The sequence below is a fragment of the Bubalus kerabau genome, chromosome 17 (assembly GCF_029407905.1).
Source record: "Bubalus kerabau isolate K-KA32 ecotype Philippines breed swamp buffalo chromosome 17, PCC_UOA_SB_1v2, whole genome shotgun sequence".
NCBI classification, from domain to species: domain Eukaryota; kingdom Metazoa; phylum Chordata; class Mammalia; order Artiodactyla; family Bovidae; genus Bubalus; species Bubalus kerabau.
The window spans coordinates 28109536-28122846 of record NC_073640.1 but is presented as its reverse complement, the minus strand read 5'-3'; the positions used below and the strand labels follow the sequence as shown (position 1 = coordinate 28122846).

Sequence of the window (13311 nt, the reverse complement as noted above, 5' to 3'; positions counted from 1 at the left end):
TCTCAGGGACCAAAAGCCATCTCTTCTCCAGACACCTTGCACCAACCGCCAGCCTGATCAATTTTTCAGACTTGTTTTTTCCTACTCAAATCAACTGGGTGTTTGCCTTGCAGACTGAGTTTCAGTCAAGACTTTGGGCTACCAGCCAACATTCAAAAAACAGATCCGGTAAAGAAAACCAATACTTTACATCTTTAGAATGCCTCCAAAAAGTTTTTTTTTTTTTTTTGGCCATGCCACATGGCATGTGGGATCTTAGTTCCTGGGACAGGGATTGAACCGTGCCCCCAGCACTGAAAGCACAGAGTCTTAACAAAGTTTTTACAAAGTATTTGCATATGTATTTAATTGGAAAGCAGAGGGGAGATTTTGGGATGGCAAATTAGTTTTCTAGTTTTGCTACAGCTGTAACAAAGGACCACAAAATGGGTGAATTAAAATGACGGAAGTTTATACTCTCATAGCTCTGGAGACCAGACATCTGAAATCAAGGTGCGGGCAGGGCCACCCTCCCTCTGAAGCTTCAAGGTGTGGGCTCTGCCGGGCCAATTTTGGCTTCTGATGGTTTCGGGCAGTTCTTGAGCTTCCTTAGTTTGTCGCTGTCTCATTCCAATCTCTGCCTCTGTGTCACATGGCTGTCTTCTCCCCCTGCGTATCTCTATCTTCTATGCCGGCCTCCTTCTTATAAGGACACCAGTCATACTGAATTAAGGGACCACCTACTCTCATATGACCTCATCTTAATTAATTACATCTGCTACGATCTTTTTTTCAAAGTAAAGTCACATTCTGAAATAGAGGGCTTAGAACTTCACCATTATCTTTTTCAGGGACACAATTCAACCCATAACAGACAGAGGAAGACATCCTAAGTGATTTGGCTGGATTTTCTCAGAGGGGAGGTAGGTGTATGTAGGGAGTGTAGGGAGACAGACTCGTGCCACAAACATCCATCACCTCTGTATCTGTTGGAGGAATAAGGCCAAGCACGTCGTCAGACTCTTCCAAAACACTTTCCCTTCTGCTTGTCTGCCTTCGTTAAGGACTCTCACCCCTCATGCTCGTGCCATACCTTGAGGTTGACCATGAACAGGGCATACTCATCCAGCAACCCATAAAACACACTTGGAAGGACATACTGTCATCCCTATTTTACAGGTGAGAGACCGAGGTTCTGAGAGATACAACAGCCATGGTCATCAAGCAAGACCCTGATGCTGGGAAAGATTGAAGGCAGGAAGAGAAATGGGCAAAAGAGGATGAGATAGTTAGACAGCAGCACCGACTCAATAGACATGAGTTTGAGCAAACTCCAGGAGACAGTGAAGGACAGGGAAGCCTGGCGTGCTGCAGTCCATGGGGTCATAAAGAGTCGGACATGACTTAGTGACTGAACACCACCACCACCACCACCACCACCAAGCAAATTCAAGGTGCTGAGAGCCCTGGTTTGTCTGCTTCCTGTGCTAGGTGCCAATCAAGCTGGTGCTGTGCTTTGCAGGCAAGGCAGGTGGGCATAATCAATGACCAGCCCAGTGAATGCTATCTTTCATTAAGCTTTGAGAAAAGCGCCCTAGATGGGGAACCTGCACACACCATGAAATCATCAGCTTTGTTTCCCCTTCTGTTCTCTAGTAAGAGACTGGGCCTCCTGCTTTTCTGAGCTTACAGCTTCTTAGAAAGAAAAGCAATTTGGAGAAAGGAGACTCCAGGTATTGGCCCCGTATACACACCACCTTCTGCTATCCCCAGGTTTGGGAGGTTGGGAAGTACTGGTTTTCAAATTGCTTTAAGTCCTCCAACTTCTTAAAACATAAACTTAAGAACCCTAACTTATAAAATGGATGCAAACGGCACAGAAGGGCCATTCCAGCAAACTTCAGATCTTGTCCCCCTCCCGTGCCCTCCATGAGAAAATGGCTGAAAATGACTTGAAAACGCAAAAAGCAAGTAACAAAACGGCACCCATGTAAACAAAAAGCCACCCGTGTATTCACCTATTACTTATGAGGTTAAAATATTCACCAGGAATAGTCTGTGGAGATCTGACATGAAGGAATTACTGTTAAAAAATTTAAAGAGATGGTGCGGTGGCTATGTCTGTTTAAAAACTCTTTTAGGACTTCGTGAAAAATTTCGGTTGAGGTGCTGTGATGTCTGTTTGCCATTTGTTTCAAAATGACGTGTGGCAGGGACGAAACTGGGCTGGTCTGTTGAAGCTAACCACCGTGGTGGTTACACGGGCTTGGTTATATCGGAACAGGCATTATCTGTAGAGCTCAACCTAAATTCTAGGGCTACTTTTGCACGTGTTTGGAATTGTCCATCCTCAAAACTTTTTCATCTAAAAAGTCTGAACTGCGCCCCAGGAGCAGCGGGACTTCTGAATTTTTTACCAGGCAATTAGAAGTTGAAGCTCCAGGAGGTGACAGGAGCCGTGGGAAGGTGGAGAGGAGTGGGAGGGAGCAGGCACGCAGCCGCGTCCCGAAACCCAACCCGGGTGACCCGGACTCGCTTTCCTCTGCGGCTCGCCACTCGTCTCCCAAACTCCGCAGGGCGGCAGGCGCTGAGCCGCCCTGCCCACCGGCGCCCCAAGCTGTTTACCCGTTCATCAGTCCAGCCGTCCGCCGGCCCGACCTCCCATACTTGACCATCTCTCTGCCTGGCCAGCCACCACCTGGCCGTGGGAACGCCGGGCTCCGGAGTCCTCCAGCAGCCGCGCCGACTTCGCGCCCCAACCTCCCCGCGCCGCTCGCCCAGCGCCGCTCGCCCCGCGAAGCGCTGCGTACTCACCGGCTGCGCTCCCGGCTTTGCCGCGCTCCACATGAAACTGAAAGCAGGCGCGGAGCAGCCCGGCGGCGGGCTCTCGGAGCCGGCTGCCTCTGCTGGGAAATCACGTGGGTTCTCGGTGCCCGGGCGCGGGACGGGCGGGGCGGCACACCCGCTCCAGTGCCTCCTGCGCTCAGCCACCTGTGCGGACAGGACCCGGGGATGGCACCAAGGGAAAGCCCCTTCCGTGGATGTGAAACCGAGGCGCCGGGATGAGGGTGGGTGCACCCGGGGCGCGCCGGTAGACCCCGGGCTGAGTTCCGCTTTCCCTGCCTCCCTGGAGACTAAGGAGGGGTGGGCAGGGTGGGAAGGGATGCCCGCTGGGTAGGAGGAGGAGACTCAGCCCCCAGGGGTCCAGCCTCCTGTTCCTCGGTGCTCTCCGGGATGAAGGGAGGGGAGAAGAGAACAATCGTAATTGGTCTTACTGAGCCCTTGATCCTTTGGACGGTGCTTAAACACACTACCTACGAATTTAGGAGGGAGGTCAAGGAACTTGCCCAACTCACACAAGGGTCACAGGCAGAGAGGAGAGAGGAGTGCGACAAAGGGGACTGGAGGAGAAGAAAGAGGGTGCGAAGGCGCCCCCCGGAGGGGTCAGCAGCGGTCCTGAATGGCCACTGGTCCACTGCCCTTTCAGGATTGACTACAACCTCCCTGGCGTTTTGTATTCCTCTGGGGACAGGCAGTCCTGTCCTCCTGCCAAGGGTACATTCCCGGGACAGGTCTGCCTGCTAGGAAGACCATCTGCCCACCTCACCCTGGCATCCCCACAGTGAAGCAGCGCGTACTCCCAGATCTGGCCCCCCTGCCTCTCAAGCCAGGTGTGTGTGCGTGAGGGCACTGCCAGGCAGTGGTCACAAGCACAACCATCGGGCTCTGACACCCTTGGGTTCAAGTCCTGGTCCTCAACTTCCTGGCCAAATGCCTTTACTTCTCTGAGCCTGAAGTTTGCTGTCTGTAGGGTGATGATCCCTCAACGTAGAGATCTCTAAAACGAGACTTCCTACAGTTAAGGCTGATGCATCCTGTGCCTGAAGTGAGTGAGGCATCCTTCTGCCCATCCCACAGCCCTGTGAGAAGGGAGAAGGGAAGCTGCTGCCCTTCCAGCACCAGCTCTGATGACCAGATATCATGTGATGGCAGAGATTCGGCAGTCAAGTGCTTGTGGCTGATTCCCAGCCCCACCACTTCTAGCTATGTGGCCTCAGGCAAATGCCCTGACCTCCCCAGGCCTCAGTTTCCTCCTCTGTTAAATGGGGTATTCCCAGCTTCCCCGGGTCACTGCAGGGCATGGTGGGAGATGGAAGAGAAAGTGCATGTGGGCTGTGACTGGGTGCATGGATGGGGTTATGTCCCAAGATCAGGATGCGCACTTCAGTACCGCTCGTGTTCACAGAACACCTGCTCCCTGCCCAGGCTGGGGAGAGCGGACGGACGCATGGACAGATAACCACAATCTGGAGAGACAAATGCAGGCCATTTTCAGGTGCATTTAATTTAAAACAGCCCCTTGAAAATAAAATATAATAAATAAAACAGCCCCTTGAGAAAGGCAGAAAAGTAATCCCATTAAGCAGATGAGGAAGCTGAAATTCAGAGAGGTCAGTGAGTTGTTGAAAGTCACACAGCACTTAGAAGCAGAGCTGGGTCTTGGGCCTGATATCCTTTCTACTCTCGAGATAACTGGCTGGCTGATAAGGTTATCACTGAAGGACTCTGGGTGAGCTACCTTCCCAAGTGCCCCCTACCCTCAGCCTGGCTGGTGGCCTGAGAATCCACCATCAGCACATTGTTCTTTTGGCTGAAGGTTTGACTGCTCCTCTGGTATAAATTAAATGACTACCAGTCATTTACACTTGAGTATGAACAAGGTAATAAAATTTTACAGATGGGAGATCAAAGGGAACCTTGTGTGTTTGAATTTGGGGGTAGGAAACACAAGATGCAACAATCAAGGGGACCAGAGGGTGGAGCCTACATTTACTGGGCAAGTACCATTTAGCTTGTGTGCCAAGTACCGTTTCCATGGAGTAAAACCAATACCTGACATTTGTGAGCACCTGTACCTACTCTAAGTATTTATGCTTGCCCCTTTAATCCTCATGGCAGCCTTTTTATCTCCATTTTTACAGGTGAGGAAACGGGGAGGTAACATGTCGAGATTACACAGCTAGCAGAGAAGAAGCTAGGGTTTGGACCCAAGCAGGGGCGCTCCAGAACCCCTGCTCTTGGCCACCATGTTAGTCCCTCCAAACGAACTCAGTCCTTACCAGACCACTGTGTGGAAAGTATTATCATCATCCCATTTAACAGATGAGGGAACTGAGGCAGAGGAACTCCAAACTACTATTTCAAGATACTGGTATTTGGATGTAGATTTGAAGACCAAGCCTTCCCCCTGCATTCCCCATTGCCCAAGGCCGGTCCCACATAAGGGCCCTAACCTCTCCTGGGTCAGCAGCCCAGGTGGCAGGATGTGCGTCCACAGGACCTGGCCTTGGGCAGCCCTTGTTTCCTCCCTGGAGGAAGCAGCAGATGCCCCCAGCTGTGCTGGGGGACTTCCCAGTCTTTTGATGTAAGCCTAGGTCTGAGTCTCTGGGCTTGGAGGGAAGGGGCAGGAGTTGGGAAAGGTGTCCAGCAGGTTGGCGCTGTTCTGGTAAGCTCTGGGACTCCACATGTCCTGCTAACCACAGTGATGAGATGCTAACTGCATGTCTTGTGCAGAGATGCTCTCCCAGGATGGTGAAAGAAGCTGAGGGGCTGCACTTTTCTGGAGTAGAAATAAGCCCCGGGGCCTTGTGGGGTCCTGGCTGGGCTGTGGTCCACATGAGGCAGGGCTCCAAGCAAGCTCTCTGGCACTTGTGATGGTGAAAGTTTCTGTTTTGGGGAAGAAGCTGCCTGGTTATCCTCATACTGTCCTTGGGGCATCAATGTGGGGGCCTGGGCTTCCCAACCCCTCAGGAGTGCTGTCTCAGGTAGAGTGAGTCTCCCAACTGGTGTCACTACCCACAAAGGCTTACATCCCAAGGCCTGTAATTTCCATGTTGGACTCAGGACTTGGGAACTGGTGAAACCACATTGACTCCTCTGCCAGGAGCCCTGCCTGCCAGCCTGCATGAGCGCTCCTGGTCAGCTTACTGGGTCAGACCTTGCTTTGGACCCCAAGAGAAGAGAAACAGGCCCAAGAGAGCATTTGGAGGGGAGAGAGGAGGAAAGAACCTGGCTCAGAAGATGGTGCCATCCCCTCAAATCTTCCCAAACTCTAAGTAGTGTCCCTCTGCCAAGTTCCACTCTGGCCCTTGCCCCCTGGCCATCTCTCCTGTTCATCAAAGTAAAGGCCAGGCCCCCTCTGCACCTTCACAGCGTGGACCCATGCCTCCCCTCTCTCCCTCTCCTCCCTGCTACATCGACCACCTTTCAGGTTCTTAACTCTTTCGTGTTCCCTTCTACCCCAGGAACTTTGCACATGCCAGTGTATTCCTGTGCCATTTCCCAATTCCATTCGGCCAATGTGGCAGTGAGGGATTTTCTTCACACAGCTTCTCGGGAGCCTGGTACCTCCCAAGACTGAGATGGCAGAAAGAAACCTCTTGTATTCTAGCCTGAGGTGGGAAGAAGACATATGCTTTGAGCATCATAAAGTGGTCTGGCTGGGGCTCATCAGAGTTTCTCTTCCATGTTAAAGTCTGATTTGCTTTTTAGAGGCTCCACCCTCCCCCTCTTCCATGAGAAACTGGACCTTGGTGACATCCCCTTACCCTCCCTGCTGTCGTCTGAGTCTGAAGCCCCCACAGTCCCATATTTCCTGCCCACCACTGGAACCACATGGGACAGAAATGAATGACAGCTCATGCAGGAAGCAGGTCAGGAAATGGGACTTCTGCTGGTAGCTGGGGAAGGGGGTCAAAGGCGGAGAGAAGAGAGATTGTCTGAGAGATGCTCTCTGCTGACCAAGGAGGAGGCTGGGAAACCCAGCCAGGGCAATTCTAGCTCCCGCTCCCTTCCTCTCTACCAAAGCCATATGCACAGGCAGATATTCAAAAAGACTGCAGGGCCAGCTCAACTTGTCCTGTGGGGAAGGCAGCAGAACGCGCTAGGCAGGGCCTTCTCCAAAATACCTCCTGCTCACCCCAGTAACGGTGCCTGAGATTCCGCCATTAGAGTCATGTCATGTGGACAAATATCTTACAAGGTCAGCATCAAAAGGGAACTTGGGGATCATCAGGTCTAACACTCTCATTTTACAGGAAGGGAAAATGAGGCCCAGGGCTGGGCAGGAACCAAGCCTCAGCCTCCCAGCCCAGGGCTCTTGCTGCCACTTGAAGTGCCATTGCAAGGCCTGTGTGGACTTCCTTGGTGGTCCAGTGGATTCGAATCCGCCTGCCAATGCAGGGGACACAGGTTTGATCCCTAGTCCAGGAAGGTCTCACATGCCGCGGGCAACTAAAGCCTGAGTGCCGCAGCTGCTGGGCCAGCACTCTAGAGCCCCCTCCACAAGAGAAGCCACCACAGTGAGAAGTCTGAGCACCGCAGCTGGAGAGTAGCCCCGGCTCACTGCAACTAGAGAGAGCCGGCACACAGCAGCGAAGACCCAGCACAACCAAAAAAAAAAAAAAGATGGGTTGAGCCAGACACGATATTCTCCACTGAACCAGGAGCCAGGGTCCGTGCTCTGGCCGGGTTGTGGGTGTGCATTGCCACCTGCGGGGAATGGCACCTTGAGAGTGGGGACCCAGGACCACTAAGCTTCGATGACTGAGAGTCAGGGGCACTTGCAGCTCTGTCTGGGAAGAGTCTAGAAGGTGAGCAAGAGCCTTGCTCTCAGGCATGTGTCCCCAAACCCTCCTCTAGACCACACGTTGGAGACACGACCTCACAGGGCACCCATAGTGGTGATGCTCATCCACAGGAAGTTCTGGGCAGACTCAACACTGCTCCGCAGGTCACAGGCCCACGGTGAACCTCCCCGGGCACAAAGTGACCCATGGGACAGACGGCCCCATGGCCTGCAGGGCATTCATCCACATGTCCATGAAAAACTACATCCTAACCCATCCTCTCTTCCTGTCCCCCACCCCCCAAGTGGTACATCTCCCAAGTGGTCCCTCCTAGGCCCTGGGGTGGGGGCGTATATGTGCTGGGACTATCGTCCCATCCACAGAGGGGATCCAAGGCCAAGGGAGCTCTCCTGCCCTCCCTACCCCTTTAATTGACATCACCAGGATCCCATTTCTCCAATCTCATTGTCTTCCCAACACAAACACAGGCAGAAGGGCCGTGAGATTAGGGAAGGATCATCTGATCCTGTTGCAGACAGACATCAGGGCCCTTTGTTTTTTTTTTTTAAGACATGAGATACTTTGGGGCTTATTTCTCCAGGTCTGCCAAGACCACCTACCTTGGTCAATGTGGAAAAAAGTCAGTTTAATCCTGAAGTCAAAAAGAGATGCAGGGCTTTCCTGGTTGCTCAGTGGTATAGAATCCGCCTGCCAACGCAGGAGACATAGATAGGTTCCATCCAAGATCTGGGAAGATCCCATATGCCTCAGGGCAACAAAGCCCACGTGCCACCACAATTGCGCCTGTGCTCTAGAGCCCGGGAGCCACAACAGGAGAAACCACCGCAATGAGAAGCCCACGCACCGCTACCAGGGAGTAGGCCCCACTCACTGCAGCTAGAGAAAAGCCAGCATAGCAACGAAGACCCAGCACAACCAAAAATAAATTAAAAAAAATTTTTAAATCACAATGATTTTTAAAAGTATACTTTAAAAAAAGGAGAGAGATGCAAATTTGGCCCTGTGCTCCCATCCCCCAGAAAAGAAACTCTAGGAATTATTCCAAGTGCTTCTGTCTATATTTAGGGCACTCTGCAGAGAGACTTTTTGAGCACTCTCAAGGGATTTGCCATGCTGGCTGCTAGGCCTTTGCTAGGGCGGGCCCTTCCGGTTTATGCCCTCCCAACCCCCACCTCCCCTCACCCCTGCTTCCATCGTTCATGGTGCCTCTTCCTCCCAATCACGACTCTGGAGTCTTCTCCCTTGCCAGAAGTCAGGTCACAAGTCCTGGAGGAAAGGAACTGCATTTCCCCACCAATATTCTTGACATCAGAGGGACAAGGGTGGGATTTGCTGAGTCAACCACTCACCCCACTGCAGAATCCAAGAGGTTTAAGAAAATCTCCTTCCTGGAGTAGGAGGCGTGGATGGTAGGGATGGTGTCTGATCAGGCTACTCTACAAGTTCACTTGCTCTTTGTACACCACCACCACCCCACCCCACCCCCTCCCCCGCTCGACGACTCTCTGCTTCACCTACCCCCAACTCACAGGAATACCTTTGCCCTGGGGCCCCCCGGGTTAGGGATTGATTGTTCTAATCCTGAGGTCAGAATGGCTCCACCTGCTAGTTTATTAAAGGGAAACACCTGCCCTCGAAGTGGTTCAGATAGTCGTGGTCCTTAACCTGAAGGGTGGTGAGGGACACGCCCTAGCTGCTGGTTTCCCTGGTAACTGATGAGCCCCACATGATGTTAGTTATTCTATAAATAGTAGCCTCCTCCTCCCCTTCTGCCCCATTCTGTCTACCATAGCCAGTCGCTCCAGGACCTCCTGCTTAAGATCTCCTGTCTAATAAACCATTGATGTTTCTGTTGCTGTTTCCTGGCTCTTCTTTGGTCTTAAGGCTGGGTAACTACAAGGCTCAGAGGCCTGCAGACAGCAGCCCAATAGATACATCTCCAGGGCAGTGGGGGTAGAGGGGAAGAAACCAGGTTCACTGTGAGAGGGGGCCCTCCTCAGAGCAGACAGCAACCCACAAGCCCAGGACCCTTGACTCTCCATACTGAGTGATGGGAGAGGTGTGCGGAGCAGTGGGCCCCAGGGACTCTTGGGGTCAGCCTAGCATCAGTCATCTGAAAATGGAAGGGAGTTCCCCAGGACCTGCAGCTGGGGGATCACGTGGCTCTTCCTCTCCTGAATTCTCACTTATCCACATTCTCAACAGCTTCTTTCAGGTTTGAACGGGTACCAGGACTTTCCCGCATGGCTCACTTCCTCCACCTCTGAAATGAAACCATCAGCAAAGCCAAGTGATACGTCATCTGCTGGCCGTGGATCTAACTACGTTTTTATACTCCGGAGACCAAGCATGGCCCCTCAACCAGCAGCATTAGCACCACCTGGGAGAGAACTTGTTGGCGATGCAGACCCTAGGCTCCACGCTAGGCCCACCAAGTTAGAAACTGAGAATGAGCCCAGGAATCTGTTTTAACCACCCCTGCAGTTGATTCTGATGTAGGCCAAAGTCCAAGACCCATAGCACTAGATAACTTTCAAATAACCTCCTAATTTGGGGTTATGAGTTGTATAAGCCCCTTCTCTGACCACCTGGCTTTAATTCATAGCTCCAGGCACAATGAGTGGTTACATAGTCTTTTGTTTGGCTAGTTAGGTATTATCTATCACTGTCCATGCCCTCTAAGCTTTATGATTCATGAAGTCAGGAACTATGTGGGCCTGGCCCAGAGTAAGAACGAAACAGCTATCGTTGGAAACCCATCCATACTTACATAAAAATGCTGGGGCCACAGTCACGCACTCTGATATGAATGTGACACGTGACCTTGAACAAGCGTCCTGGTTCTCGGCCTCTGGAGCTCCCTGTGTGCAATGAAGGACCCTTGAGGGCCACTCCTCTTATCATTTTAACAAAGGTTCAGGCTGATGCCTCCCCAGTCCAGCCATTCTGCACAGTGGCAAACCAAGGAACGCCTTCCACACCCCACGCCACAGCCATCTCTGTGGTGCTACTGCTTTCTTCTGGCCTTAAGTCTCCTTGGCGTGATCTCGACCTAACTCCTGGCCTGATTTGCAAGTCCTTTACCCACCTCCCAGAAAACAACCCCTCCCTCAGCCACCCTGGGACTCCTCCCCCTGCAGGCCCCCCCCCCACCCCCACCCTGGTCCTGGAACTGCTCTTCCCTGGCCAGGACACATCTGCTTGGCACTCTCTCTGCCCCTGAAGAGCTGCTTCAAACTGATTTCTGGAAGCACTCCAGCACGCCCAAGTCTTGGTTAACAGATTCCTAAAAAGCATGATGTCCCTAGTCAGACTCAAATGCAAGAAGGGAAGTCCTCAGGAGCCAGAAATAAGAGGGGGCTCTGAGAAAAGTAGGGCGGAGGAAAGAAGGGGGGCATTCCGGGAGACGGGGTTTATAGCTGGTTGTTAGAGGACTCTGAACTTTTCAGATTAAAAAAAAAAGTAAATAATATAAATTTTTTAAAGATTTTTTTAAAAAAAACCTAAAGGCAATGTGTTAACCTGGATTGGGTCCTAGGACAGAAAAAGTATATCAGTGAAAAAACTTGTGAAATTCAAAGTCTGGAATGTGGTTAATAGCAACGAACCCACATTGATCTCTTAGTTATGGCAAATGGGTGATGGCCGTGAATGAGCAGGGTGAGTTTCTTTCTTTGTGCTTTTCTCTATTTTCCACCATGTGCCTACATTACAGTTGGCTGTTCTTTTCGTGCATGAAGAGATATTGAAGGGACTTCCTGGTGGTCCAGTGGCTAAGACTCTGTGCTCTGAATGGAGAGGGCCTGGGTTCAATCCCTGGTCAGGGCACTAGACCAGTGCATGCCGCAACTAAAACCTGCTTCATGCTGCAGTGAGGATGACAGACCTCACTTGCCACCACTAAGACTGTCAATCCCACTTACAAGACAAAATCAAACAAGCTCTGAAGGCTGCAAGATTTTTTTACATTTTGTCAGCAAACGTGACCGCTTGGATGGAAGGCTGTTAATGATATTAACACAGTACTTATCTTGCTTCATGTGATCATTCATATGCCGAGAAATATCAGTGGGCTTGACTGCAGGGCGCCCCCGTGATCCCATGGGCGTGCCCTGTAATGTACCTAGTGTGCACGCACCCTGTACTACCTTCTAAAATCCACAGAATTCTGGATTTGGAAAGCCATGTGGCCCTAATAGAGACGGGCAGCGGTTTGGGGATCTGTGTTACAAACACCCCTGCCCTACCACTCAGCTTAAGAAATCTAATATTACTAAAACTGTCAACTCCTCTCCCATCCCCTGCCAGGGGTACCCCATCCATAACTTGCACGATTTTGATGATCAAGAGGACAGCCATGTTTTAGAAACACAACCAGTCACAGCAGGGGCAGTGAGAAGAACTTGGAGGTTTCAGAGGCCCATCTGTGTGAGTGGAATTCCCATCCTCCAGCCTCCCCGCCTCCCTCTATCTCTACCCACCCACCTCAACTTTCCTGAAGTGAAAGCCACAAAAAGTTGCCTGCCTGGGTGTCGGGAGGGGACTTACACAATCATGGTGGAACCATGATACTCTTGTTCTCATAGGAGAGCTTGAGCATCTGGAGTCTGAAGACAGTTACCTGGGCAGGTTTGACAGGATGCTGTGGAAAAGTAGAGGGAGACTCAGAGGGGGTCCCATGGCCCGGATGGGGGCCCATCAGAACCACTGTGGTCATCTGCCTCTGGAGACGGAAGGGATGAAGCCGACCCAGCGTTCCCAGGCTGAGAAAAAAGGAAGCTGCTGAGCAATGCCTGGGGCCCAGGTCACCCCGTGGCTAATTTGCCAGTGATGTGGGCACCCTCTTACTCTCTTTGGCCCTTGGTTTTCTCGCCTGTGTGATAGGGAAGTAATCCCTTGCCTTGTCCGCCTCTCTCGTCTAGGAAAAGGCCTCCTGGGCCTCGCCTTCTTCATCTGTAAAATGGGGATGATAATATTAGCTACCTCCAAGGGTTGTGGCAAAGATTAAATGAGGAAATCCACATAAAGAGAAGGAATTGCGCATGGTTACTCTCCAAAAGATGCTGCCATTGCTTTTGTGTAACAATATTCATGACTTGGTAACCATGCTTCATTCCTGGGAGAAGAGGTGGGGGACAATGCAGATCTCAATACACTTGGTCTCTTCCTTCAGGAGGCTCAAGGTTTCTCAGATAATCCCAGACCTAAATGTAAAATGGCCCCTGAGGAGTGTCTTAAATGACAGATGCACCAGGCTGTGGTTCGGGAGTCTTAGAGAGAAAACCTCACCTAGTTAGGGTGTGGGGAGGCCTTCTCCAAGGAGAAGCAAAATCAGATGCAGCAAGGAAGAGGGAGAGGACTTCTGGACTGGGGGGAACAGCATGTGCAAAAGCCCTGTGGGGGGAACAGGGCCAATGCACGGGATGGGTAGGTGGCCAGGGACTGGGATGTGTGGCCCAAGGTGACCTGGGCAGGTGGGCAGGACCTGTGATCTGCAGACTGTCAGTCTGGGCTCAGGGAGATCTCTCCCCATCAAAAAATTGAACCAATAGGTACTTTTTTTTTTAAGTGGCTCAGACAGTAAAGAATCCACCTGCAATGTAGGGGACCTGGATTTGATCCCTGAGTTGGGAAGATCCCCTGGAGGAGGGCAAGGCAACACACCAGTATTCTTGCCTGGAGA

At 51.7% G+C, this 13311-nt stretch overlaps 1 protein-coding gene and 2 long non-coding RNA genes across 7 annotated transcripts in view; 1 reads left to right on the top strand and 2 right to left on the bottom strand.

The window, feature by feature from the left end:
- Positions 1 to 4052, bottom strand: part of NLRC5 (NLR family CARD domain containing 5) — a 92167-nt gene extending 88115 nt beyond the window's left edge. For 4 of the 5 annotated variants that reach the window (XM_055554387.1, XM_055554390.1, XM_055554386.1 and 1 more), the window contains exon 1: positions 2794 to 4052. The gene's annotated coding sequence lies outside the window, so the exon portion shown is untranslated. The other variant, XM_055554389.1, reaches the window with a different exon arrangement.
- Positions 4053 to 4119: 67 nt separating this feature from the next.
- Positions 4120 to 9037, bottom strand: LOC129632600 (uncharacterized). Its single transcript, XR_008704599.1, has 3 exons — positions 8811 to 9037; positions 8228 to 8315; positions 4120 to 5706 (listed from the first exon to the last, which is right to left on the bottom strand). It is a non-coding gene; the product is annotated as an uncharacterized LOC129632600 (long non-coding RNA).
- Positions 9038 to 9372: 335 nt separating this feature from the next.
- LOC129632599 (uncharacterized) lies at positions 9373 to 12359 on the top strand. Its single transcript, XR_008704598.1, has 3 exons — positions 9373 to 9517; positions 9834 to 12056; positions 12215 to 12359. It is a non-coding gene; the product is annotated as an uncharacterized LOC129632599 (long non-coding RNA).
- The last annotated feature ends 952 nt before the right edge of the window (positions 12360 to 13311 follow it).